Source organism: Hyperolius riggenbachi, chromosome 6 (assembly GCF_040937935.1).
Source record: "Hyperolius riggenbachi isolate aHypRig1 chromosome 6, aHypRig1.pri, whole genome shotgun sequence".
NCBI lineage: Eukaryota > Metazoa > Chordata > Amphibia > Anura > Hyperoliidae > Hyperolius > Hyperolius riggenbachi.
Genome location: NC_090651.1, coordinates 250480050 through 250506408, shown reverse-complemented (window position 1 = coordinate 250506408; position 26359 = coordinate 250480050). Strand labels below are relative to the sequence as shown.

The following is a 26359-nucleotide window of genomic DNA, read 5'->3' as shown; positions in this document are numbered from 1 at the left end:
AGAACGCCTCCAGAGCGCCATCTAGTGGGCTTTCATGCAGCCAACTTTCAGTTGGCTGCATGAAATAGTTTTTTTTTTATTTACAAAAAACCCTCATGCAGCCGCCCTGGCGATCTTAATAGAACGCCAGGGTGGTTAATTGAAAATGGCTGTTACTTTTTGGATAACCATCATATAACTAGTTCACTGAGCTACAAAAAAATCAGTAATCCCCATTTGAAGTTGTCAGCACTAAAGTGTTATCAGCAGTGTTTTATCAGCCAAATAGAAGAGTGATGGCTTCTATTTACTTTTCAGGAGACCGGAGCTGCATTTCACTGCTGTTCCACAGCCTAATTTGCACTAATAAAAGCCGCTGTTTTAACCTTTGCAATGCAAAAAATAAATAAATAAATAAAAAGGGACTGTACATAATTTATTAACAGGACTAGTACTAAATGTACCTATGTTTATTTCATCATGTTACATGTCAGTTCAGGTACGCTTTAAAGGACAACCGAGGGGACATGTGACTTGATGAGATAGACATTGCCAAGCACACAAAATCTTTATGCTGTGTTCCCTTTTTTCTTTCTCTGCCTGAAAGAGTTAAAAATCAGGTATGCAAATGACAGGTTCTGTCGGACTGTAGCATAACACTCACTGATAAGGAATTACAGCCATAAAACACTTTCCTGTCAGTAAATGGCTTCTGAGAGCAGGAAAGAGATACAAAGGGTTAATGGTTCAAAGCTTTGGCATACCTAAATAAATGTGTCATTGAGCAGAGACAATGAAACAGTAAAAAGTTAAAAACTAGATTTAAAGATAAAATAAAAATGCAGGGTATCTAAAAAAGTCATTTTTTAGGAGAAGGAGGTTAGAAACAATTATATCCTCAGGTTATTTTCACCTCGGGTGTCCTTTAAAAAAGTATGACTATAGTGTGATACGGCTTCAAATGAAGTAGCCTATCCCAAACTTTTGTGCCAAATGCTGACTTCAGTGCCATTAACTACTGAACATAAGAACTACCATGCAGTTAAGTCAAGGAATGACTGCTGCAAGCAGAGACCTTTGACCCAGATCTCCGCCTTCACAAAAAAATTAAAGAGAATCAGATTTTTTTTCTTACTCTTTAATTGTTCAGAACTATTGATAATTCTTCAATCATTTATTTCCCTACATGGGTCAAATGTGTTGCTCAGCATCAGGAAGGGTTGAAGAATCTCTGGAAACAACATGCTGTTGCCCAAGCCACATCTTCTTTCATCTGTAGAAAGAGGGTTCCAAGTGTGCAGCAGATGGGCCATGAATGTGAAGGCGATCAATAGGAATCCAGAAGAGCAGAGGACTGTAATGCAGCCCCAAATAAGGTGAATTACCATGCTCCATAGCAGTCTCAGTCCTAAAAATCCATAACTTTTCAGACGTTCTCTCTCATGATATTTCCTTAGGAGGCGCTCTTCCATTTCAGCTTCAATGATTTCGCACATTAATGTGCCATTTACTGCAGCACCAAATTTGGTCCCGGAAAGCTGTTCTGTGGTCTTATTCAGAACTGTTTCCTGGGAAGTGTTTTCTAAGCAATGCTCCAGCACCTGGATTCTAGATTTAATATCCTCTGTGGTAGAGATATATTCTTCAACAGCTTTAGTCAGTTCTTCTATCGCTGATTCTCTCTTTGTAAAGAACTCCTCTCTTTTCTTCATGTCTATGTTTTTGTTTTCCAGACTTCTCTCCAGAGCTGTGATCAGCATTTTCAGCTTTTGATTGCCATCATGGAGTATCTTGTTGTCCCGCTGACATTCTTCAACTTGCCCACAGAACTGTTCTACTCTTTTTTCCAGTTCAACATACCTTTTCTCTAACTCTAGCTTTGCCTGTAGTGCTTTGTAGCTCTCTTCTTCATAAGTCATCAAACTATACTTAATGTGATCCATCTCCTCCAATATGCTGCGGATCCCCCAGATTTCTTTCTGAAGCTGGCTGTTTTCATTCTTCAATGAACTAATTTCCGAGGAGAGATCATTCACTTCAACATCTGCCTTCTCAAGGGCTTCCTGCAGATCTGTGTTCAGGTCTTTCTGCCTCTTATATCTTCCTTTCAATTCTCTGATTTCAGTGTCCATATTGGTATCACTTCCTAACTCCACATGGTCATTTATGGGAGTGGAATCCATTAGGATTTTAGGAGTGTTACAGTAACAGGAGTTCTTCAGATATCCATCCTCATTCATGGTGATCTTGGCACATCTGACCATTTGAACAGAAGAATAATTACTCTCTTAATTGACTGACCTCTAATTACATAATCAGAGAAGGCAAATTTTACATTACAATGTTCTGTGCATGCCTGACAAGCCTAGTACAACAAATGTAGGACCAAACCGTAACTTTTTCTTAGAATGTTTTGCCTTATTTAGTAAGGAACTTCTGGGCAATGCTTTATGACAAATCATTACAAACTATAAGTGTTCATTTGAAACTCCCTGGGTTTTATTTTATTTTTTTAAAGAAATGCACTATTAGCTGGAAATGGTCTGCATTCCTTAACTGTGTAATATCAGACCACAGCAAAGATGAATACATAGTAGTTGTATAACTGTAACTGCAGTTCAGTACATGGACCTTCAGTTAGAATTAGTGATTAGTTAACCTGGATTTGTAAAAAAAAAAGAAAAAAAAAAAGAAGAAGAAGTTTGATATTGAAATGCATACGCATTCTCTAATACTTCACCAACATTTGTTTGATATGACCTGATATTACACAGGCAAAGCTAAAAATCTTCCCCTTAACTTCAAAAGATTTTTAATACATACAGGCCAGTTATTCAGGACATCTTATGATTCTCAATGATCTTCCATGATCTCTGGCCTGGAGGTATTTAAGAAAGTAAACCCCTCTTCACCTCACCCACTCTCAACAGTGACATTTCAACAAACCCAATCCTCCTTATGATTATTAAACTGCCCAAAGTCTACTAAAAGTTAATCAACCAGTATGCTGGGAGCAAAAGATCCCCTACAGAACTTATCAAGGTGGTTAAATTGATATAGCCATAGCCAACCTTTGAGACAGTGGCTCTTATTCAATCCCCTTATCTCCTATGTTTTCTTCTAAGAGATTATTTTCATCTTCTGTTCAAATTAACTTTTCATCACTCTACAAATCAAAAAGTATCCAAAATGAGTTGAAGAGGTAATGTTAAAATTATTCTGAGTAATTTTTTAGCTTGCTGGTGGCTTAAATGGCATTTGTTGATTAGTTGTGAAAATGTCACCTGGGAGAAAAAGTAGGATAAAAAGTAAATTGAATAAGTGCCATTGTAGGGACTGTAAGGGAAGTCTGAAATATTACTTCTGCTTCTTACAGATTTTTAGGTAAGCATTACAATAAAATCATATTCTGGAGCTGTACATTATATTCATGGTTACCAGTAAATTTGCTCTAATTATCAGCATTATCACATTACAGCAGATGCAAAACTGAAATGCTATTTAACATCATTCAATTACAAAATGGTTTGTAAAGTGATGATATATGGATTTTTGTTCCACTAGTATTCAGTTTCACTTTTCAATGATAACAACTACTATAAAGACGCCCCCATACACTTCCAACAGGTTTTGGCATCTGTGATGATGGCCAACTGCAGCAGCTCAGTTTCTTGCTAGACATTTGCTTCTGTTAACTTTTCAGGAAAGGGGTTAAATTTGACTTGTTGTTTGACTGTCTCATTTCTATAGATAGCAGTACATTTAAAAAAAAATATTATAAAGATTAAAATTGAAAGTTAGCTGTCTTTGCAAAGGTAGAAAACTGCCGTAGCATTTTTTCAGAAAGGGGGCATGGCTAGCCAACAAAATCTGGATTGTATGGCACAAGTGGTCAGTTTTAAGACATCTTTTCCTGTTTCTCTGTTATAACTACTTATAACTACTATAAGCTGCCTGTAGTGATAATGTAGGTTTTATTTTTACACATTCTATACATTACATGACCTTATCCCAGCTGAAGACCTACCTACCCTGGTTCATGCAGTTGTATCCTCCCGCCTAGACTACTGCAACGCCCTGTTCATTGGATCTACAGATAAGGTTCTGCGCCCCTTACAACTAGTACAGAATGCTGCAGCCAGACTCCTAGCCAATGCCTAGCTGGTTGCCAGTAAAATGGAGAATCAGTTTTAAGATCTGCCTGCTGACATTTAAGGCTCTAAACCACATGTGACCCAAATACATAGCTGATCTATTGGAACTTTATGCCCCTCCACGCACCTTCCGCTCTGCCAACAAGATGAAGCTGGTTATTCCCAGGATACACTTAACTTTTGATGCTCGAGCCTTTTCCCATGCAGCCCCTACTCTATGGAACTCACTTCCACAATCAGTACGAGAGGCTCCTTCTCTGGACAGCTTAAAAAAAAGGCTAAAACATACCTCTTTCCCTAGCCTTTGAGACTGCACAATGCAGGGTCACAGCGCTTTGAGTCCCCAGGGAGAAAAGCGCTATAAAAATATTATTGTTATTGTTGTTGTTAATTCAATATAATTTCTGTTAATTTAAGATGGCGCTTGTCCACACGTGTTTAACATCATCAGAGGTGGTGACATTTTTCCTGCTTATCAATGATCTAAATCAGCATATGGACTGCCTAAATGTTAGTACAAGAAAAATAAAAATGATGTAGTACCATATGTACTGAAATATAAGCTAAGATCCATGGGCCAGAAATGCCCTCTTAAGATAAAACATGATATTCAAGTCAGTATAGCACAGCTGGCTCCTTCTGCCTCCTCCTTCCCCAGTGGTTAAAGTTAAAGTACCTCTGAACTTAGAGGGATATGGAGGCTGCCATATTTATTTCCTTTTAAACAATGCAGTTTGCCTGGCAGTCATGCTGATCTCTTTAGCTGCAGTAGTGTCCGGATCACACACCTTACAAAATAATTCATCTAATCAAGTCAGATTTCAGTCAGAGCACCTGATCTGCATGCTTCAGGGACTATGGCTAAAAGTATTAGAGGAAGAGGGTCAGTCTACATATAATGGTATTGTGTAAATGAAAATAAATATGGCAGCCCTCTCAGTTCAGGTGTACTTTAAGTTTCCCCATAATGTTACCCATTGCAGAGTCTATGAGCAGCAGAGCGTGTTGAAGAGGTAGTGTATTGCTGCTTTTCCTGTGTTCCAAGATGCTGTGCTCCTCTCATCAGCTGATGTGTCCTTCTCAGCCCCTTATGAAACACAGCAGTTAAGGTGGCCACTAACGGTCCAATTTCTAGCGAAAAATCATTTGAGCGATCAGAAATTCTAATCGGATTGGTTGTAAATAATCTCCATTGGTGGACACAATCAATTATGAATGAGTGAAAAAAATGTCGCCCGAATGAATTTTCGTCGAACCAAAATTTGGATTTTCTTGTTGGTTGTGATAGATAGGAAGCAAAGATTGGTTTGTTAATGGTGTAGTAAACGATATATTACAATATACTCTTGTCAAAAAAGTGCGCTCAATAGTGCAATAATTCCGCCCTCTATTCAATCAAGGGCCTTTATCATATCTAATACCAAAAAACCCCCCTTAAGGTGTCTGTGCACCTCCAATTAAATGTCCACCTGTAAATAAATAAATTCTCTGAAATAAAGTCCACCTGTGAAAAAAAAACACATTAAAATCCTGTATTGGATCGCAGTCCTCTTGCACCAAACATACAAGTGTACCAATCTTATCTTCCCACGGACACTGCGCTCTCAATGGATTCCCAAGTATTCCAATCCTCTGTGCTTTTATGCTCCAATTCGTGAACATAGAAAAAATAAACAAATAAACATAGCGTGACTCTGTAATTAAGATATGAATCCACCACGTGGTTTGAAATTCTCATGTGATGCCACCACAAACAGGTATCACAGCTCCTCACCCTCTATAGTGGCTGTCAACCCAAAAACAGCTTAAAGCGGAATATAACCCTGCATTTCAACTTTGCTCTAAAACATTATTTACAGCATATTATATGCAAAAAGCATTTTTTTTTTTACTAGACCAGCATTGGAAGGGTTAAACAGAGGTTTTAAGTTCCGTGCAGACGTTCAGATAGTTACATTCTATTTAGTTAAATGTATCTATTGATAAACAGTTACACACTCTTTGGCTTTCCTCCAAGCTCCTTCTCAGTGAGAGAGATGAGTCACAATAAACACTTAAAAGATACATATTTGTAAACAAAAAGTATCTAACTGAAGTTCGGATGCGTCTGCAGAAATCTCTAGGGACTTTAAAGCCCTGTGCAACCCTTCCAATGCTGGTCTAGTAAAAAAAAAAATGCTGGTTGCATATAATATACTGTAAATAATGTTTTAGAGCAAAGTTGAAATGCAGGGTTATATTCCGCTTTAAGCGTTTATTCTCCAGTGATTTTAAAGCCTTTCACCTTCCACCGTTTTGTGCTGCGTAAACATCACTAAGATCTCCAGCCTCTCACCTTATGTAGTTGCTGCCAAACTATAGGTCAGCTATAGCGCTTAATGAGTTCCACTCCCGTTGTTTCCACACCAGTTTCTATCTCCTTTCCAACAATGATCCATCAAGTTTACACCTATTGACTAAAAGGAGTCTCCATAGCGTAAAACTGTTTCTTTAATTTAAAAAGTTTAAAAACAATTGCACTCACATGCTCCCATAAAGTTATGCGCATATAAGATCCAAGACGAGCTGTAGTCCAGTCCACGTCCTTAAGCTCCGCCCAACGCGTTTCGTATCAAATACTCATCAGGGGGCCCTGATGAGTATTTGATACGAAACGCGTTGGGCGGAGCTTAAGGACGTGGACTGGACTACAGCTCGTCTTGGATCTTATATGCGCATAACTTTATGGGAGCATGTGAGTGCAATTGTTTTTAAACTTTTTAAATTAAAGAAACAGTTTTACGCTATGGAGACTCCTTTTAGTCAATAGGTGTAAACTTGATGGATCATTGTTGGAAAGGAGATAGAAACTGGTGTGGAAACAACGGGAGTGGAACTCATTAAGCGCTATAGCTGACCTATAGTTTGGCAGCAACTACATAAGGTGAGAGGCTGGAGATCTTAGTGATGTTTACGCAGCACAAAACGGTGGAAGGTGAAAGGTTTTAAAATCACTGGAGAATAAACGCTTAAGCTGTTTGTGGGTTGACAGCCACTATAGAGGATGAGGAGCTGTGATACCTATTTGTGGTGGCATCACATGAGAATTTCAAACCACGTGGTGGATTCATATCTTAATTACAGAGTCACGCTATGTTTATTTGTTTATTTTTTCTATGTTCACGAATTGGAGCATAAAAGCACAGAGGATTGGAATACTTGGGAATCCATTGAGAGCGCAGTGTCCGTGGGAAGATAAGATATATTACAATATTTCACTTCCGATCAGAATTTCTGATCGCTCGAACGATTTTTTGCTAACAATTGGACCATTAGTGGCTACCGTTACAGAGACATGACAGGAGGAGAAGGCATTATCAACTTAAGAGCGGAGTCTGGTGTTTTGGAATGTAGGAAAGGTAGCTAGCAGGGAAAGGGTAATTATACCAGATTCACTATACATGTGTGTAACAGATGATGGGGGGGGAGTTGCTATACTGTCCTTTCTGCACTGAACCAGTGACTACAGAGCAGACAACCATTCAAGCAACACCATTTTGCCACTACTGTCACCTGGTTCACGTGGGGTCACCTGGCCCTTGTGTATCTAACAACCGTTGTAGTAAACTATTGTTGAGCAAGAATCATTGGAATTAATAATTGTACCCAATCTATATATTATTGCTTGAAAAAGGTCTCGTAACTATTTGTCTTTTAAATTTGAGGAACATGAAATAAATTCTTTACTGCACAAAATGTATCTGCATTGGATCTTCTTGAATATATTTGCCATTTTTTGTGAGATGATTTTTGATTTTGTTGGTCCACCCATATTTTACAAACTACAGGAGCCTGTGACCATGAATGAATTCCTTGTTGCTGTACCACAATGGTATAATCAATTAATTCCGAACAGGTAAATGCTGATGATATGCAGATAATAAGGAAAAATCATTGACATTCAGATACTGCAAAGGATAGGCACATAACAGTTATTTGCACATAAAACTTTTGACACAAAGATATTGCAAAAGACAGGGAAATACCAATAAAATATTTATGTAACACAAACAACAGACAGACAGATATGGATGCCATGCAGATGTTGTAAATGACAGGCAAATACCAATATTAGGCAAATACTGGTAATATAAATGACTTGAAAACACGAATGGCATGCAGAAATTGCAAACAACAGGAAAATACCATGAATCGGCATATAATACCAACAACCAGGAGATACCAATGACATGCAAGACCCAGATATGAGAGAAACACACGTTTATTAATGTTATACCAAAATAATGAAATAAAAAACTAGAATGCCACATCCAAAATGTGGACAAAATGAAACTACAAAGTATACACAATTCACACGGTGCACTAAATAAACAATACAACAATGTGGGGAGCCTGAAAAGGGTCCTGTGGCTTAAGTGTACCCGAGGCAATTTGTCACCTAAAAAACAGATATTTACCTACAAAGAGGGAAGCCTTTGGATCCTGCAGAGACTTCCCATGTCCTCTTTGCTCCCACCATTGTCAAGTGCGGACCCCTGGAACATATCTGACAAGAGCATGTCGGATATGATATCATGGCTGTGTTCCCCACTGTGTACGAGTGCAGCTGTACTGAGCCTGCGCGAGTACAGCATAGCCACGGTTTTGCACAGTGGGGAGGGCGGACACCAACTTCAAGAAGGTCCTGGGCAGCGGTGGTGGTCTGAAGCAGGATCCAGAGGCTTCCACCTTCCTAGATAATGATCTGTTATTCAGGTCACAATCCGCCTCGGCTTCAAGCTGCCATGGAAAACAGCATGGAGATTTTAAAAGGGAAGGAGACTCTGCCTGTGCTTTCCACAATGATAGAGGTGCTATACATTCAGCAAACACCCCTACCCCTTCCTTTTTCACATAGCATCACCACTGCATCAGACAGCCAATGTACCGATATATAGGGTGGTACCCAGCAGAACCCAGATAGATAATCAGTATCAGTAATATATTTAATGTTTACCTGGTCTGAAGTCTATCTGATAGTGTATGGTGGCTTTAAGTTGAAACCTGATTGATCGCTCTGTGTAACTGCTTTATATTTTCTACCTGGTGGCCACCTTCAAATGGTTAGGGTGCAGACATATTTGCAAGTCTCCCTGCACACACACTAAGAAGTTACTTTCTCTTCATTTATTTTTCTTCCTTATCTGTGGCTGGAAACTAAATAAACTATTAACTGATGTAAGTCACAAGGTAATTCAGCCGTCACTTCACCAGAGTTACAGTAGATTAAAGTTGTGACTATGTAAGAATACATAAAAAGTACAAATACCTCAGGAGTCACAGAGAAGGTAGAAAAATATAAGTTAAGGCTGGTTAGAGACTTGCAGCTGAGGTTGCCCAAAACAACTGTCTGTGATCGTTTTGGACAACCTTTTCCTATACGAACATGCTGTTAATCTATTTGGTAAGCAGTGGCGTAGCTAGAGATCATGGGGCCCCATAGCAAAACGTCATGGGGTCCTCAGATATAGGCACATTTAAGCAATACCCCCTGCCCCTACCCTTTGGATTTAAGTTAATTGGGCAATTGACATTCTCATGAAATCAATACTGCACATAGTTAATGGGCACTGAGACAAAGTCAGAAGGTGGAGAAGCACAAGGAAGTTAATGGTGAATACATGAAGTACCACCTGGGCCCCATAGTAGCTGTTATGACTGCAATGGCTATTGCTACCCTCCTGCTGGTAAGTAGTGTGCTCTGTTCCATAGGGGGAGGAGTGGGAAGGACTAGCGAGTGCAAGTTACTATAATGTGACCTATGTTACAAGTATATACAGACACTGAAGGCTTTTGTATTCTGCTGGAATCTCAGTAATTGCACTAAAATTCAAAAACAGTTGAATGGTATCCTTTCAAATATAATTAAAAAAAAGAAACTGGAGGTTGTGGGAATTCTTCCTGATGTGAACACAAGACAGCAATAAAAAATAAATTGAATTGTAAAGGCTATCTGCGGGCACCAATCTTAACCTCCTTAGCGGTATGCCCGACACTGTGTCGGGCATACTGCTTCCTTGAATTACTATTCCCCCACAAATATTATAAAAGAAGTAATGGCACAAGCTGTAGCTAGCACTAGGGTAGCTAGTCCAAGTGCCCGGCATCCTCTGATCGCCGCCGATCCCCGATCCAGCCACTTAATACATTACCCCCCCCCCAGCGATCGGCGCAGCCTTTCCGCACAGCTCCGGTCTCTCTATGGGGAGGAGCGGGTCTGCGCATGACGTCATGTGTGATCCTCCCCATAGTGATGACCGGAGCTGTGCGGGGAGGCTGCACTGATCGCTGGATCCAGGCTGGGTAAAGTATAATTGGGGGAGCAGCGGCGATCGGAGGGTGTCGGCTGCTTATGCTAGCTAGCCAAATGCTAGCTACAGCTTGTGGGGGCAAGAAAGCTTTTACAATCCTCAGGGGCACTCTAACAGGAGAACCTCCTGAGCGGCGTAACGCTCAGGAGGTTAAAGGACACCTGAAGTAAGAGGGATATGGAGGCTGTCATATTTTAAACAATGCACATTGCCTGGTTGTCCTGCTGATCTTCTTCTAATACTTTTAGCTCTAGACCCTGAACAAGCATGCAGATCAGATGTTTCTGACTAAAATCTGACTGGATTAGCCACACGCTTGTTTCAGGTGTGTGATTCAGACACTTCTGATGCCTGAAGGATCAGCAGGGTTGCCAGGCAACTGGTATTGTTTAAAAGGAAATAAATATGACAACCTTCGAGGGTCAATAAAGCTATGGTGTGGTATAAACTAACATACCTGAACAGAAAATGCCCACAGAAATTTGATAAAATCTGGCTTCAATTGTCTCAATATACTGTATGTCTTCTCGCACTCCAGATATTGATGTTTACATTTTTTTATTAATATATGTTCAAGGATGGGCTAATACCTCATATTATTCTGATCTATCCTTCTGATTGCACGATGCACATGGGAGGCTAGGTTGGGAAGGGATTGTAGGGGTTATATGCTGTTATGTTTTATGGAGTTCTCTCCACTAATGTTGTTAAAAAAAAAATTCAATAAAATTCAACTGTTAAAAAAACAAACGACAACCTTCATATCACTTTCACTTCAGGTGCCCTTTAACCACTTAAGCCCAACTGGACGAGATTTCTCGTCCAGTTGGGCTGCGCGCACTCCCGCGGGTCGCGCGCGCTCCCGCGGGCCCCCCCCCCCCCGTGCGCGCCCCCGCTGCTGGCCGCTAGCCCACCGATCAGTGAAAGGGATTATAAATCCCTTTCGCTGATCGGACCCCCCTGGAGAAAAGCCGACAGCGTCTCTTCAGACGCTGCGGCTTTTCTGAGCTCTGGTCTCCTTTCTTCTGCCTGGAAGCGAGATCGATCGCTCCCAGGACTTTTTGATTCTGGCCATCTTGTGGCCAAATAGCAAATTACACCCAAAACACACTTGGTATTAAATAAATACGTTTAAATTCATTAAAAAACCCCTGTTTACCTCCCACACCAAAAAATACCCACATACAAGTTTAAATAATAATAAAAAAAAAAATTACAATAATAAAAAAAACAAAAACAAAACATAAATAGTTACCTAAGGGTCTGAACTTTTTAAATATACATGTCAAAGGAGTACATCAATATGATTTAATAAATTATGGGCTTCTAAATAGTGATGGACGCAAATTGAAAAAAATGCACCTTTATTTCCAAATAAAATATTGTCGCCATACATTGTGATAGGGACATAATTTTAACGGTGTAATACCCGGGGCATATGGGCAAATACAATACGTGAGTTTTAATTATGGAGGCATGTATTAGTTTAAAACTATAATGGCTGAAAACTGAGAAATAATGAATTTTTTCAGTTTTTTTCTTATTCTTCCTGTTAAAATGCATTTGCAGTAAAGTGGCTCTTAGCAAAATGTACCACCCACAGAAAGCCTAATTGGTGGCGGAAAAAACAAGATATAGATCAATTCATTGTGATGAGTAGTGATAAAGTTATTGGCAAATGAATGGGGGGTGAAAGTTGCTCGGATGTAAAAAAAAATTCAACCCTTCGGGCTTACCGGTAAGTGGTTAAATATCACCTAGTAATGCAAGTTTTCTAATGTTAACTTTTATGGGAAATAAGGCTTTATGAAGCTATTGTGTCTTGTAATGTTGACCACATGATCAGAAGTGCTGAATTGCAAGAGCGTGTGTCAAACTCTGTGGGCGGGGCTGCTGTTCTCAACTAAAGTAGCCTTCATAGATCGGTTAAAACTTGTGCCTAGTAAGGCCCCTCCACAGACTGTAAAAATTATTCTGAGTATTTTCTTGCTTTTTGGAGGCTTAACTACTTGCCAACCGCGTCACGCCCAGAGGCGTGGCTGCGACAGCAGCCCCAGAACCTCCTAACGCAGATCGGCGTAAGGTCCTGGAGCAGTGGTTTGCGGGAGATCGCGTGCACCGATGCGCTTGGATGATGGAGCTCCGCTCCGCCTTCAGTCTCCCAGCAGCGATTGCCGCTTGGAGACTGTTAGACGGTGAAACCATCGTCTTTTAACACGGTACAGCGCTGTGATCTATGGCAGCGCTGTGATCTATGGCAGTGCTGTACAGGGGACAGCCGTGTGACACGGCTGTCCCCCTGGGTGGCTCAAAAGTGATCCACTGTCGTATTCCGAAGCCTATGACAGCCGATCACGCTGACTGGCTAGCTGTGGGAGGGAGGGGAGATTACAAAATAATAATTTAAAAAAAAAGTAAAAATATTAAAAAACAGAACAAATAATAAATATTTATGAAAAAAATAAACACTTGAGGAACAATCAGTCCCCACCAACAGAGAGCTCTGTTGGTGGAGAGAAAAGGGGGGGGGAGGGATCACTTGTGTGCTGAGTTGTGCGGCCCTGCAGTGAGGCAGCTGCAGTAGCCCTTTTTGTGAAAAATGGCCTGGTCTTTAGGGGGGGTTGAAGCCCGTGGTCCTTAAGAGGTGAAAGGACCTCTGTCACAAAAGTCTTAAAATTTAAAATGTATGTAAACATATACAATTAAGAAGTACGTTTCTTCCAGAGTAAAATGAGCTATGAATTACTTTTCTCCTATGTAGCCGTCACTTACAGTAGGTAGTAGAAATCTGACAGAACTGACAGATTTCGGACTAGCCTATCTCCTCATGGGGATTTTACAGCGATTTCTTTATTTTCAAAATGCAGTTGAATGGCAGTTACTCCGTCCAACTGCCAAAAAAGTGTATGGTGAGCAGGGAGGCTTGTCAGCATTTTTAAAAAAATATTTTTCAGGGACTGTCTTTATAAAGAATAAAAGCCATGCTCAGAGTCCCCTATGGACTAGCCTAAAACCTGTCAGTAATGTCAGATTTCTACTACTTACTGTAAATGCCAGCAACATAAAAGATAAGTAATTTATGGCTCATTTTACTCAGGTAGAAACTTACCTCTTATTTGTATGTGTTTTAAATTTTAAGATTTTCGCGACAGTTCCTCTTTAAAGGGCATTTTATTGATAAGGTGTGAAAATATCACCTAAGATAACTTAGGAGAAAAAGTAATTTGGATCAGGCCTGGCAGTGCTTTTTTATTAGTGAATAGGTGTGTTTGACTCTTAAAGAGAACCCGAGCACACAGAGGCTGGGTCTGCTTATATTGCCCAGCCTCTGTTGCTATACAGTTGCCCCTAAGTTCCCCCTGCGCTCTGCTGGCCCCCATAAATCACAGCCGCGCTGTTGACACGCAGCGGGCTGTGTTTACCACTGTACTGTCAGTCTCGCCGCTCCCCCGCCTCCTGCATAGCTCCGGTCCCCGCCCGCGTCCCTTCCCTCCCCGCTGATTGGAGGGAAGGGACACGGGCGGGGACCGGAGCTATGCAGGAGGCGTGGGTGTGGCAAGAGTGACAGCTGCAGATGTAAACACATCTCACTGCGTGTCGACAGCGCGGCTGTGATTTATGGGGGCCAGCAGAGCACAGGGGGAACTTAGGGGGGAACTGTATAGCAATAGAGGCTGGGCAGTACAGGCAGACCCAGCCTCTGTGTGCAGATAGCACTGTCAGAACCCCAAATCGGGTTCTCTTTAACCACTTCCATACCAGCAGTTTCTGCCCTCTTAAGGACCAGAGACTGCTGGTACCAAAGAACAGCGCCTCCCAACAAATCGCAGCTCCCACCGGTCACGCCCTCCTCCATCCCCGCAGGCCCCTCTCTCTCCCTCCTCCATCCCCGCAGGCTCCTATGACAGCAGAGTTGTGTAAGCTGATCAGGAGCCGCTTTCATTGACCCCTGACACGGTCCATCAATGTAAGCCAATGGGATTGGCTTACAGTGATGACAGGGTCAAAGGCCGATTGGCTCCTGATCGGCTCACACAGCTCTGCTGTCATATCGACAGCAGTGGAGTGATCTGCGGCGGGGAGTAGCGTCAGTAGCGTGCGGTGGGATGATTGAAATCTATGCCCTGGCATGTATAACAGGATCAAAACAGGGCATAGATTTCAATCATCAAAATCCGGTTAAACAAAGGTGGCAATTGGTATTGAAGCTCCAAATAATGGTAGTGGTTGCTGCCCACCCCTTGCAAGGTACCCTCCAATTTTGAAAGGTATTTGGTCTGGTATGATATAGGAAGGGATCTGCTCTTCACGGCCACCCAGGCTGCATGCATGAATAAAGGTCCAAGTGAAGTATGAAAGGTGACCATAAAGCGGATATCCAGCCTACATTACTGGGTTTTGATGCAGAACCCATATTACAGCTCAATTTCATGCATCAATCAATGCAAACACATAGACAAATCTCGCTATGTTATAGTTTAGAATTAGGGTAGCTGAAAGCTGAAAGCTCATCCCAAACGTTTCAATTTTGGACAAGCTAGAACTTAACATCTGCAATGTTTGAGTGCACTGGATTCAGTGTACGAGATGCATTAAAAGCCAGGCAGCACAGTAATTATATGCACATAGTGTAAATCATGTGCATATGATTACACACGTGATTCTTTAAAATCAGTGGAGTCTATTTCTATTGCTGAATTATAATGGGGTACACAGCTGTTTTTAATTCAGTAATGGATTGACACCAAAATGGCACAGAAAGCCTCCTACATGTAGTAATCGATAAATAAAAATGAATCCTGTTAAGCGGATATCCAGCATGATAACTAATTTGTAGGGGTGTTCTTGTAAGGTAAAGCTATAATTACCTGCACTGTCTTGTCCCACAAAGTCATCCCTGAAGCCGCAGAATCAGCTGTCTTCCGATGTGTAGCCCCACCCCCTGAAAAAATAGTCATAGTCATGGAGACCTGGATAGCTGACCAATCCAAGCAGGCTTTGTATACAACAACCAGCCAGTCGCCGGTAAGGTACATCACTTGCTGTGATTGGCTATTTGTTGTATACTGGGTACCACATACAGTACAGCACCAGTATCTGTACCTGTTTATACGGTATAGTACCAGTACATACAGTACAGTATACAGATGTCCAACAGTCAAGAGGGGTAGTCTTATACGGCGTGTACAGTATATCCCAAAATTTATATTTTAACTGGAAAAGTTGGAGGTCGTCTTATACAACGGAAAATACGGCATGTGTTTTTTGTTGCAGGTTTTGCCTCGGGTACACTTTAAGATGACCAAGTGTTTGCAGTTAACGTTGGCTAATTTAACTCCACTTCACAGCATATCGCCCACACCTTAGTAAATAAAGACCAGTGTGTGTTTACTGTACATTAGAACTGCCTGAGATCACACAAATAGACTTGGCCTTGTTAACTAAAGTCCTCCCAGGCCAGAAAACACTGGAGATTATAGTAATCTTGCAAACCTGCTGAGGATTGATGAAACACTATCTGCTACTATATAACAAAAGTTTCAACCTACATTGGATCATAAGAAACAACAGTGAGGGCTGCTTAAAGAGGAACTCCAGTGAAAATAATGTAGTAAAAAAAGTGCTTCGTTTTTTACCATAATTATGTATAAATGATTTAGTCAGTGTTTGCTCATTGTAAAATCTTTCCTCTCCCTGATTTACATTCTGACATTTATTACATGGTGACATTTTTACTGTGGTCAGGTTATGTAGCTGCTCCTAGCTGTTTTGGCTGTTAGAGACAGCTGTAAACAGCTAATTCCTGTCTGTGAGCCTTGTTACATTGTAACAAACTGCCAAAAGTACCGCGGTACTCAGAGCTTCTTGTGGGAGGGGTTTCAGCACAAAATCAGTCATACAGCGCCCCCTGATGGTCTGTTTGTGAAAAGCATTATATTTCTCATGTAAAAGGGGGTATCAGCTACTGATTGGTATAAAGTTCAATTCTAGGTTGGAGTTTCTCTTTAAAGGACAGCCGTAGAGACAGGTGTAAGGAGGATACTTTTAAACAATATCAGTTGCCTGGCAGGCCTGCAGATATATTTGACTGCAGTAGTGTCTGAATCACACCAGTAACAAGCATGCAGCTAATCTTGTCAGATCTGACAATAATGTGAGAAACATCTGATCTGCTGCATGCTTGTTCAGGGTTTATGGCTTAAAGTATTAGAGGCAGAGGATCAGCAGGACTGCTGGTCAACTGGTATTGCTTAACGGCAATAAATATAGCAGCCTGCATATACCTCTTACTTCAGTTGGCCTTTAAAGAAGGTCTACATGAAGCGTCATTGAGCTGTGTATTAAACAGGAATAACTTCTATAATTTATCAAACCTATGAGAATCTTCTGCCCTCTACAACCCCCTTTATAACTAGTTGGTTAACTGGACAGTACAGGGGAGACAGGCTATTGGCATTATAGCTTCAAAGACAATAGTATTATATTTGATCACAAACAAATGCCTGAGATAAACTGCTAATCAGTGTTTTAAGTGAGAAAAACGTCAATTTTAACATCCACTGTCAACAGGAGAAATGTTGTTTTCAACAATACCTTGAAGCATATTGTAAACAATATATTTAACCCATCCTGGACATTTTCTTAAAGGTTACTCGAGGTAAAGCTTAGGTACAAAATCAGATACTTACCTAAAGAGAGGGAAGCCTCAGGATCCTACTTAGGTTTAATTCAGTGGTCTGCTGACGCTCAGCGTGGTTAAAGCCGCAGATTAGTGACAAGGCACTGTCGTTAATCCTATTGGGGGCGCACAGCTCCTATTCCACATTCGTAGCCACCCAGTAGTCACTCGAGCCCGCCCACACATGTGCAGTAGCACTGAGCCGCAGGCGCCATGCTACTGCACATGCACGGACAAGCTAGAGCTTCTAATGCAAGCCCATTAATGTGGAAGGATCCTGAGGCTTCCCTCTCTTCAGGGTATGTATCTGATTTTGAACCCGAGCTTCGGCTTGGGTCCGCTTTAAAGAGAAACTGTCATGAAAATCTTACAATTTAAAACACATACAAACACATATAAATAAGAAGTACATTTCTCCCAGAGTAAAATGAGCCATAAATTACTTCTCTCCTATGTTGCTGTCACTTACAGCAGGTAGTAGAAATCTGACATTAACGGCAGGTTTTGGGTTAGTATGACCTTTATTCTTTTTTATTATTATTATTATTTATTAAGCGCCAACATATTACGCAGTGCTGCACAATAGATAAATGGGTTAATATACAAGGTAAGACATACAAAGAACTCACAACAAAAACAAGATCATGCAAATGATTTGATAACAGTACAGTGTCATAGATCAAAATAGAGACTGTTCTAGTCCACAAGAGTAGAGTTGGGCGAACTGTTAGTTGAACTGCAGCCGAACTGTTCGGCTGCCCAACCTGTCATGTCGCTGTGGCTCTTACTACTTCCGGGTTGCAATGACCCGGAGTAGTACGTCTGCGCTGGCCCGGCGGAGCGCGTCCTAGATCGCGCTCCCGTTGCCGGGCACTCTCTGCGCATGTGTGTGACGTCACTCATGACGTCACACACATGCGCAGAGAGTGCCCGGCAACGGGAGCGCGATCTAGGACGCGCTCCGCCGGGCCAGCGCAGACGTACTACTCCGGGTCATTGCGACCCGGAAGTAGTAAGAGCCACAGCGACATGACAGGTTGGGCAGCCGAACAGTTCGGCTGCAGTTCAACTAACAGTTCGCCCAACTCTACACAAGAGGGGCGATTGACAGTAAGATTGCATAATCAAGCTGGAAACACTAGGGAGGAGGGCCCTGCCAGAGGCTTACAATCTAAAGAGTAGGGGTGGAGACAATAGGTGCATCTGTTGAGAGGGTGTCCACCTTTATCAAGACATTAACTGAAAAAGATTTATACGACGATGCTGGCCAGCTTCCCTGCTTGCTGCAAACTTTTTTGGCAGTTGAACGGCAGAAAGTGCCATTCACTAAGTGTTTTTAAAAATAAAGAAAACCCTGAGAACCCCCCCATAAGAAAATGGGCTAGTCCAAAATCTGTCGGTATTGTCAGATTTCTACTACTTACTCTAAGTGGCAGGAACATGGGAGAAAAGTCATTTATGGCTCATTTTACTCTGGAAGAAATGCACTTCGTATTTGTATATGTTTACATGTATTTTAAATTTTAAGATTTTCGCGACAGAGGTCCTCAGGGCCGGGCCGAGGCATAGGCTGGAGAGGCTCCAGCCTCAGGGCGCAGTGTAGCAGGGGGCGCACAATTCATTCAGCTGTCATTCCTAATTGTGTATAAAGCAGTAAGAAATAAAAAAAAGGGGATACATAGCAGTGACTGCAAGCCAGATAACTAGATATTAAGGTGTTGTGGAGGTTGTGGGCCCTGTGGCATCTCTTAGTCTAATAGCAATCAGTGTGTGACAGCTGGGGTGGGAGGGATGGAGGGGCGCATTTTGGTGTCTCAGCCTTGGGTGCTGGAGGACCTTGTCCCAGCTCTGGAGGTCCTTAAAGGAAGCTGCCCCTTAAGGACCTTTTTTTCTGCAAAATGAGGAATGATCACTGTCATTGGCTCACAGTGATCATGGGGTCAGGTGACTAAGATGTGGAGCTCTGCTGTGAGCGTGACAGTAGAGAAAGCGGGCTGCAGCGTCGCAGAATCGGCACAAACGATAGGAACGGCAGGTACACACAAACATGGAAGTTGAAATCTATGCCCTGGCAGGCTTAAGAGGACATAAACAGGGTGATTTCAACTGCAGCGGTCCACAAGAGGTTAATGGCTTTAGAACAAATGGGAGTATGACTGTAGCTGCACTGACAAATCCACAGCAAGAAGGTTTTTATCCATAAATTTTGGTTATCAAGCATTTATAAGAAAAAAAAAATGTTCAAACAGCAGGTATGTATAGTATGTACAACAGCACAAATTCCCCCAAATCTCATAAAAGCTACAGTATATATTTTCCTTAATACATTCTGTCATTACACAGCCCCAGTCAAGTGGCACCAAACAGGGAATCAGTGCCATTCTGTGCAATACATTTCCTGTGACGCAGTGTCATGATGAACACTAGGAAAAGGAAATAAAAGTGTGCAGCTGCTTTCTCCTGCTACAAGAATTAGAGAGTTTGCAGCTCATTATATAGTAATGTACAAGTTGTTACAGTACATGGTAATAAACCTCTAAAGAAAATAACATTTGCTGCAACTCCCTTCCCCAGCGCCACATTAACCCTTTTTGGGAAGCATTTAATACTTTACTCTGACAGAAGGAATTTCTGGGAGGAAAATGGAGAAGATTTCATAGCAGACCTCATGTCAAATCTGAAACAATTCAATGTTTCTTTTCGTGAGCAGCAGTGATAGAGGGTGAAGTGTACAGGGTCAATCTATGGCCACTTTATAAATAGGTCACTTAGTCATGTTAGTTCCTTTCGTGTATCAGGATAGTGACTAGCAGAAGTAAAGGGTTACAATTAGTTAGACTAAAGGTGCCCATACATCTATCGATTTTGTGGCCTGGTCGGTCATCTGATTTGATTTTATCGAACCAGATGAAAAAAGGTGCCGCAACATGTCTGCCCGATCGATGATTCAATTGACTTCAGGCTCAAATTGGTCAAATGTGTTGACTGGACATGCTGCAAAGATCTTGTCAAAAGTGATCTATCATTTGTGTGCCGTAGTTGCGACGCTGCAATGACCAAAAAACGTGATGGACCCCGTCCACTATCCACCAAAGTGTAAAATGTTGTCGAAAAGGCTCCCCGCCACGGTGTCTGTGCAGTGTAAACTCTCACCTGTTCCACTGCCACGACATGCGCAACATGATACACGCACCACGTGGTGGCGCTGGTGAAGCGACAGCAGCGGAGGCTGGGAGTCACAGCAGCGGGACAGGTGAGCTTTTACACTACATGAGCACCAGGTGGGGGATATTTACACTTGGGGGGCAGCCAGTCAGGTGGTGGAGGTGGCATCCATAGGCCGATTCCCTATAGTTTTTCTGCTGAAATCTATTGGAAATCAGCCTGTGTTATCAGATCTCTCTCTTTCTGATCAGATTCGATCAGAGAGTTCTATCTCTTGGTCAATCTGGCCATACATTGCCTGATGTTTGGGCACCTTAATGTTTACCCGAGGCGATACGTGACATGAAGAGATAAACATGTGTATGCACAGTACAAAACATATTAATAACCAGGCTTTTTTACTTGTTTTATTTTGCTGCCTGAAATAGTGCATCTCTGGGCATGGAAGTGACAGCTTCTGTCTTGTCTGTACGTTGTTGGTAATATAGTAAACATCACTGATAATCAAATTATGGCCATAAAAGTTTTCCTGACAAAATACAACTCCTGATGGCAGGGAGAGATAAAATACACGAACTTTTGACCTTTTTCTAACTCTGGGACACTTAATAGGCTGCCACTGATTAGAGAAAGTAAAACCATTACAGAACCATCTTTCGGCTTCACCCAGCGCCCACATTTCCCAGAGCCCTTTTTACATGTATATTGCTGGTGCACCTCTCTCTTTATGGCCTACCAGTTATCTGTCTAAAACTCTAATGCTACTCGCTTCCATAGCTAGTTATTGATAATAATAATGACTACTACAATGTCACAGTATGAGAATCCCTCCCAGGAGAAGTGCTGGCTCAAAACCTGTTGTTAAGAGGTTTTAATATTGTTTTTTTCATATCAGTCCCTTAAAGAAAACCTCTGATTTCTAAGGACACAAAACCTGCAGACCACCACTTCTGGTTGGGACCCTCGCAGCCACACTCCTGTATGTGATCAAGCACAGGATGGCTCGTGCCTGTGCAGTAGCAGAGAGCCATCGCTCGGGTCGGTAGAAAAAGCAATCTGTGCGCCTGGGCAGTGCGCGTACTCCATTGACAGGCCCTTGAAAACAAGCTTTGGGGGGTCCAAGCGCAGGAACGGCGAGGTGTAGGAGTATGGGGGGAACCTCTGGATTAGCCAAAGGCTTCCCTCTACTGAGTACCCAAATTGGGCACTTTTTTCCCTTACAGGTACACTTTAATGGTGCTGCACATGAATGTGTTGATCTGAATTTAAAGCAAGGTCATTTGCATGAGTCTAAGTTCCTTTTTTTTTACATACCCACAGGCAGTACTTGTGTGAAGACATTCATTTCTTATCTACTGCAGGTTCTGTCATCAGGATGCAACATAGTATAAAAAATATCCCCATCAGTGACAGACTAATCTTTTGACCTCACTGCTTTATCCGCTCCCCGCTTGCTTTTGCCCTGGCTCTGTGCTAGAGTATGATAAGCATATTCCCTGGTGCTAGTGCTAAACAATGGCGCTAAATAATTATAAACCCACGATAAGGCACCAATAATCCTGTTTTTTAAGTTTGATAAGGAGTCGTTAATCCAGCATGAAAAGGGATCTGCATTTGTAGCAAGGTAAAAAAGATTAACAAAAATTATTTTTTTTTTTATAAAATTGCCCATTTTCTCCTCACATTTCAAATGTCTATAAAATGTAATTTACAATACCAAGAGCAAAAATAAGTTTGCATAGGCACACTAAAAAGCAGAGCGACTTTCAGAGGGGCTGTCACTTTTCCAAAACCTGAAACTGTCATTTGTTTACAGAAATAAATCGATTAAAGCGGACCTGAACATAGAACTTCCTCTCTGCTCTATAAGATACCCAACAGCGTAATAGCCCTTAAAGAAAAACATTTATCGGTTACAGCTGATAGAAATCCTGTAATAAATCTGCAGTTTGTTTACTTCCTGCTTTCATGGAAGCAGACATAGGGTTAACATCCTGTGTTTACAAATTAGCAGCTCTGCAGAAGTAGCCAGATGACACAGGTGAGAGATCAAATTACTCTTGTGAATAGTCACAGATGTGAGGGAATCAGACAGGCTAAATTCTCTAAATATATACAGGTTGCATTTCTCTATGTTTTCCTTCTGTCCTGTGCAAAAGTTCAGGTCCACTTTAATTTACAGTTAAAAACATTAAGATTGTGTATGTTTCAGCATTGTGAGTTACAAAGATCAGCCGTTGTTATTTAAGCCCAGGCAAGTCATCAGGGTTTACATGTGCAGTATGAACTCCAGTATGTTTAACTGAGTGGCAATTACAAGCCCAAGATAGGAGATATAATATCAGACTTGCAGCTACAAGCATGTTCTGACTGCCTCAATGCCGGGAAACTTTCAACAGATTCCAAATAACTTGAATGAGCCAGGAATACCAAATCAAGCAATGCAATCTCTTCATCGCTTCTAAATGTCACTTATTGCTCCCAACCGCCAAAATTATGAATGCCACATTTCTACTGTTCACACTGAAACTATAACAATCGTTTTGTGTTGTGCTGGAAACAAATGCATATAACTTTCCCTGACTATTATCATTGTCCACATGGCTTCTGTTTGTCAGCAGTAGACTTGGAAGAATAACTTGCTACTAATTCCAAGAGAAAAGAAAAGCAGCATGTTTATGCCTGCTGAAATAAAGAAATCAACCAACCGTCAATTGCAATAGTCCAAAGGCCCAGCGCGGAAAGTTCTTTCTTCATAATAAAATCCAACTTCCCATGTCCCAGACAGACAGCTGAAGAACAGAAAAGTTTCTTCCGTGCCTCTCAATCCTCAGTGATCTCAGTTCACTATTCAGTCCCTATTCAAACAAGTGAGCTCCAGGGCAACAGCAAGTTCAGAGTGGGAGGGGAGTGTGCAGTGGAGAGGGAGTTACTCTCTCCTGTAGGCAGGCCCTTTTTATCTGGATAGCAAACCTGTTCTTCAGGTTACAGCTCAGGTATATTTCAATCTGAATATTTCACTTTTTTGGACCGAACTGAAAACTTCTGTACGCCTCGATTTTCAAAACAAATATAGGCTTTTCACAGCTGCTAAAATAAGTTTTCAACTGGACAGATTTTGTTTTGATTCAGTTATACAGAATCAGGATGTTCTGTAGAGCAAGCATGCTCGTTAAGGGTGACATGATATTCATGGAAACATTGACACAGCGTGTTCAGAGATAACAGAAATCGCTTGAGTGCTATCAAATAGTTTTTGCTATTCATTCTTTGCCTCATTTTTTAATGTTATAAAACATGCATAGTACCACAGACAGATGTTTGAGAAATGCTCAAATCCCTTCAGTATCTTTACTGCAGTTCAAAAACATATAATTTACTGAGCTGCTCATCTCCTGGGTGCTGCAAAGTGTAAACCGAATAGACTTACAATACTTCATATTTTGTGATTTCTTATCTGTAAAGTATGAGAGGTTGCAGGGCAACCAGAAATCAAGAGTGATGGCTAGAGAAGGGAGGATGGAGATGCCAAAGCCTAAGGAGGGAAGCCGTTTATACTGTTTGCAGATGTTTGCTGTGGAAGCTTTAAAGAGTAACTGTCAGGCTGCAGAAGCTAATTTAAACCTCTATTCTCCTGTGTTAAACAGTTTAGAAGGAAGCCATAAAGGCATTATTGAAGATAAAAATCTCTTTTACCTTTGATGTGTTCTTATCAGAAAAGCTGTTAGACCTAAGAGGACGCAAGCCGCATACTATACTGCAAAGCATTCTGGGGCCCTCCCCTCGGCTGCTAATGAGACGTTTCAGCAGCTTGTAACTCAGTCCAGCGCGTAGCACTGATAAATCTCCGGGGCAGAGTACACTGCAGGAGTCAGCTATTGTTCCTAGCCACATGGCTCATTAATATTCACTGCACACTGTGTTGTTCAAGTAAGAGCTTATCTGTGATCAGGAAGCAGGCAGGACATGAGGACACATTTGACAGAAAAACATGGAGCCTGCCATGAGCTGTGAGGAGCATCTATCTCTGCATATACTATATACAAATTCTGTGAAGTACAAACGTGGACAGTGAAATGCATATGTAATGTAAGTACAGCCAATCTTTAGCTACTGATATATGTGTTTATTTTCTCTGAGACCTTATACCTAACAGCTCCTCTTTAAGGACCACAATCGCTAAAAAAGTAGGCATTTAAAATCTGACAGAACTGACAGGTTTTGGGCCAGTCCATCTGCTCATGGGGGATTCTCAGGGTTTTCTGTATTTTCAATAGCACCTCCTGAACAGCAGTTTAACTGCCAAAATAGTAAGATACCAGCCAGCCTCCCTACATACTTGCACACTATTTTGTCAGTCAGAATTTGCAAATCCTGTTGAAAACAAAGAAAACCCTGAAAATCCCCCATGAGGAGATGGACTGGCCCAAAACCTGTCAGTTCTATCCGTTTTTTACCGGCTACTTTTTTCGTAATAGTGGTCCTTTAAAGGTTGAAGGCTACTGCTTGCCCAGGGCAGTGCATGCAGCTTTCAGAGAATCCCAGCAGCTGAAGGGAGAAGAGCGGAACAAAGACAAGGGACCAGGAGGACTAAAGGGGGCTGGAAGAAGCCCCAGGTAAGTTAAACTGGCAACCTTATTTTTACTTTAAAGTGGATCCGAAGTGAACTTTTACACATTGCATAATTGTGTTCCTTTCCTATTGTTTATAGGGCATTCCTCAAGCCAAATACTTTTTTGTTTTTGTTTTAATACGCGAATTCCCTATAAACTAAAAAGCCACGCCCACAGGTTTTCAGAGAGCCTTGGCAGTAGCAAGGGCTCATGGGAGCTCAGTCTGGGCAGGAGGAGGGGGAGGTGTTACTAGCCATTGATTTCAGAGGCAGAGGGGAGGAGGGAGGAGGAGAGGGGATTAGGCTGATGGCTCAAGATACAGATAAGCCTGCCTCTGTGTAATGTTTACAAACAACATGGCTGCTGTCATTGTATCACAGGAATAAATAATCATATTCTATTAAAACTGTTTGCAGCTAGATTTTCTGTGTAAACCATCTAAACTTTAGATAAGATATATAGACAAGTTACTTGTTATAGTTAGTTTTTCATCTCGGATCCGCTTTAAGTATCCTTTAAAGAGACACTGTAGGGGGTCAGGGGAAAATGAGTTGAAGTTACCCGGGGCTTCTAAGGGCCCTTTTCCACTAGCAGTCGCTAGCGTTTCCGCTGAACGCTAGCGATTGCTGAATCGCAAAAGTCAGGAAACCTCCGCGATTGCGTTCACGATTTTGCTATGCACTGTACTGCATAGCAAAATCGCGGCAAAGATCGCTCCGCGGCGCGATCGCGTTTGACAAAAAAAGAATTGCGGTAGTGGAAATACCCTACTGTGATTCCTATGTTATTTATCAAACCCTAGCGATTGTAAAATCGCTAGCAGTTTGCGATTTTTCGATTCAGCTAGCGCAAACGCGCTAGTGGAAAAGGGCCCTAATGGTCCCCAGCAGACATCCTGTGCCTGCGCAGCCACTCCCCAATGCTCCGGCCCCGCCTCTGGTTCACTTCTGGAATTTCAGACTTTAAAGTCTGAAAACCACTGCGCCTGCATTGCCGTGTCCTCACTCCCACTGTATGGTCTGTGCCTGCGCAGTACACTCCTGGTGACATCAGGGGAAGCGAGGACACTGCAAGGCAGGCGCAGTGGCTTTCAGACTTTAAAGTCTGAAATTCCAGAAGTGAACCAGAGACGGGGCCGGAGCATTGGGGAGTGGCTGCGCGGGCACAAGACGTCTTTGGGGGACCATTAGAAGCCCCGGGTATCTTCAACTCATTTTTCCCCGACCCCCCTACAGTATCCCTTTAAGCGTAAGAAAGGAGTAGGGGGCTGGTCCTGTCAATTATGTGGTCATTGGGAAGCTGTGGTTAGGCCCTGTACTGCAGACATTATACCTTGGTACATGAGCAAGAATTTCTACAAAACTAACTAAAAATTAAACTCGTTCCAAAACAATAGTTCATAATTCTGTGCAGTCAATT

General features: G+C 41.8%; 1 protein-coding gene across 5 annotated transcripts in view; it reads right to left on the bottom strand.

The window, feature by feature from the left end:
- Positions 1–26359, bottom strand: part of PLCH2 (phospholipase C eta 2) — a 1280386-nt gene that overhangs the window by 1223372 nt on the left and 30655 nt on the right. The window contains exon 1 of one of the 5 annotated variants that reach the window (XM_068240678.1): positions 23036–23170. The exons of the other annotated variants lie outside the window; for them this stretch is intronic. The gene's annotated coding sequence lies outside the window, so the exon portion shown is untranslated. Of the gene's footprint in view, positions 1–23035; positions 23171–26359 lie in introns of those variants that run through there. 5 annotated transcript variants of the gene reach the window in all.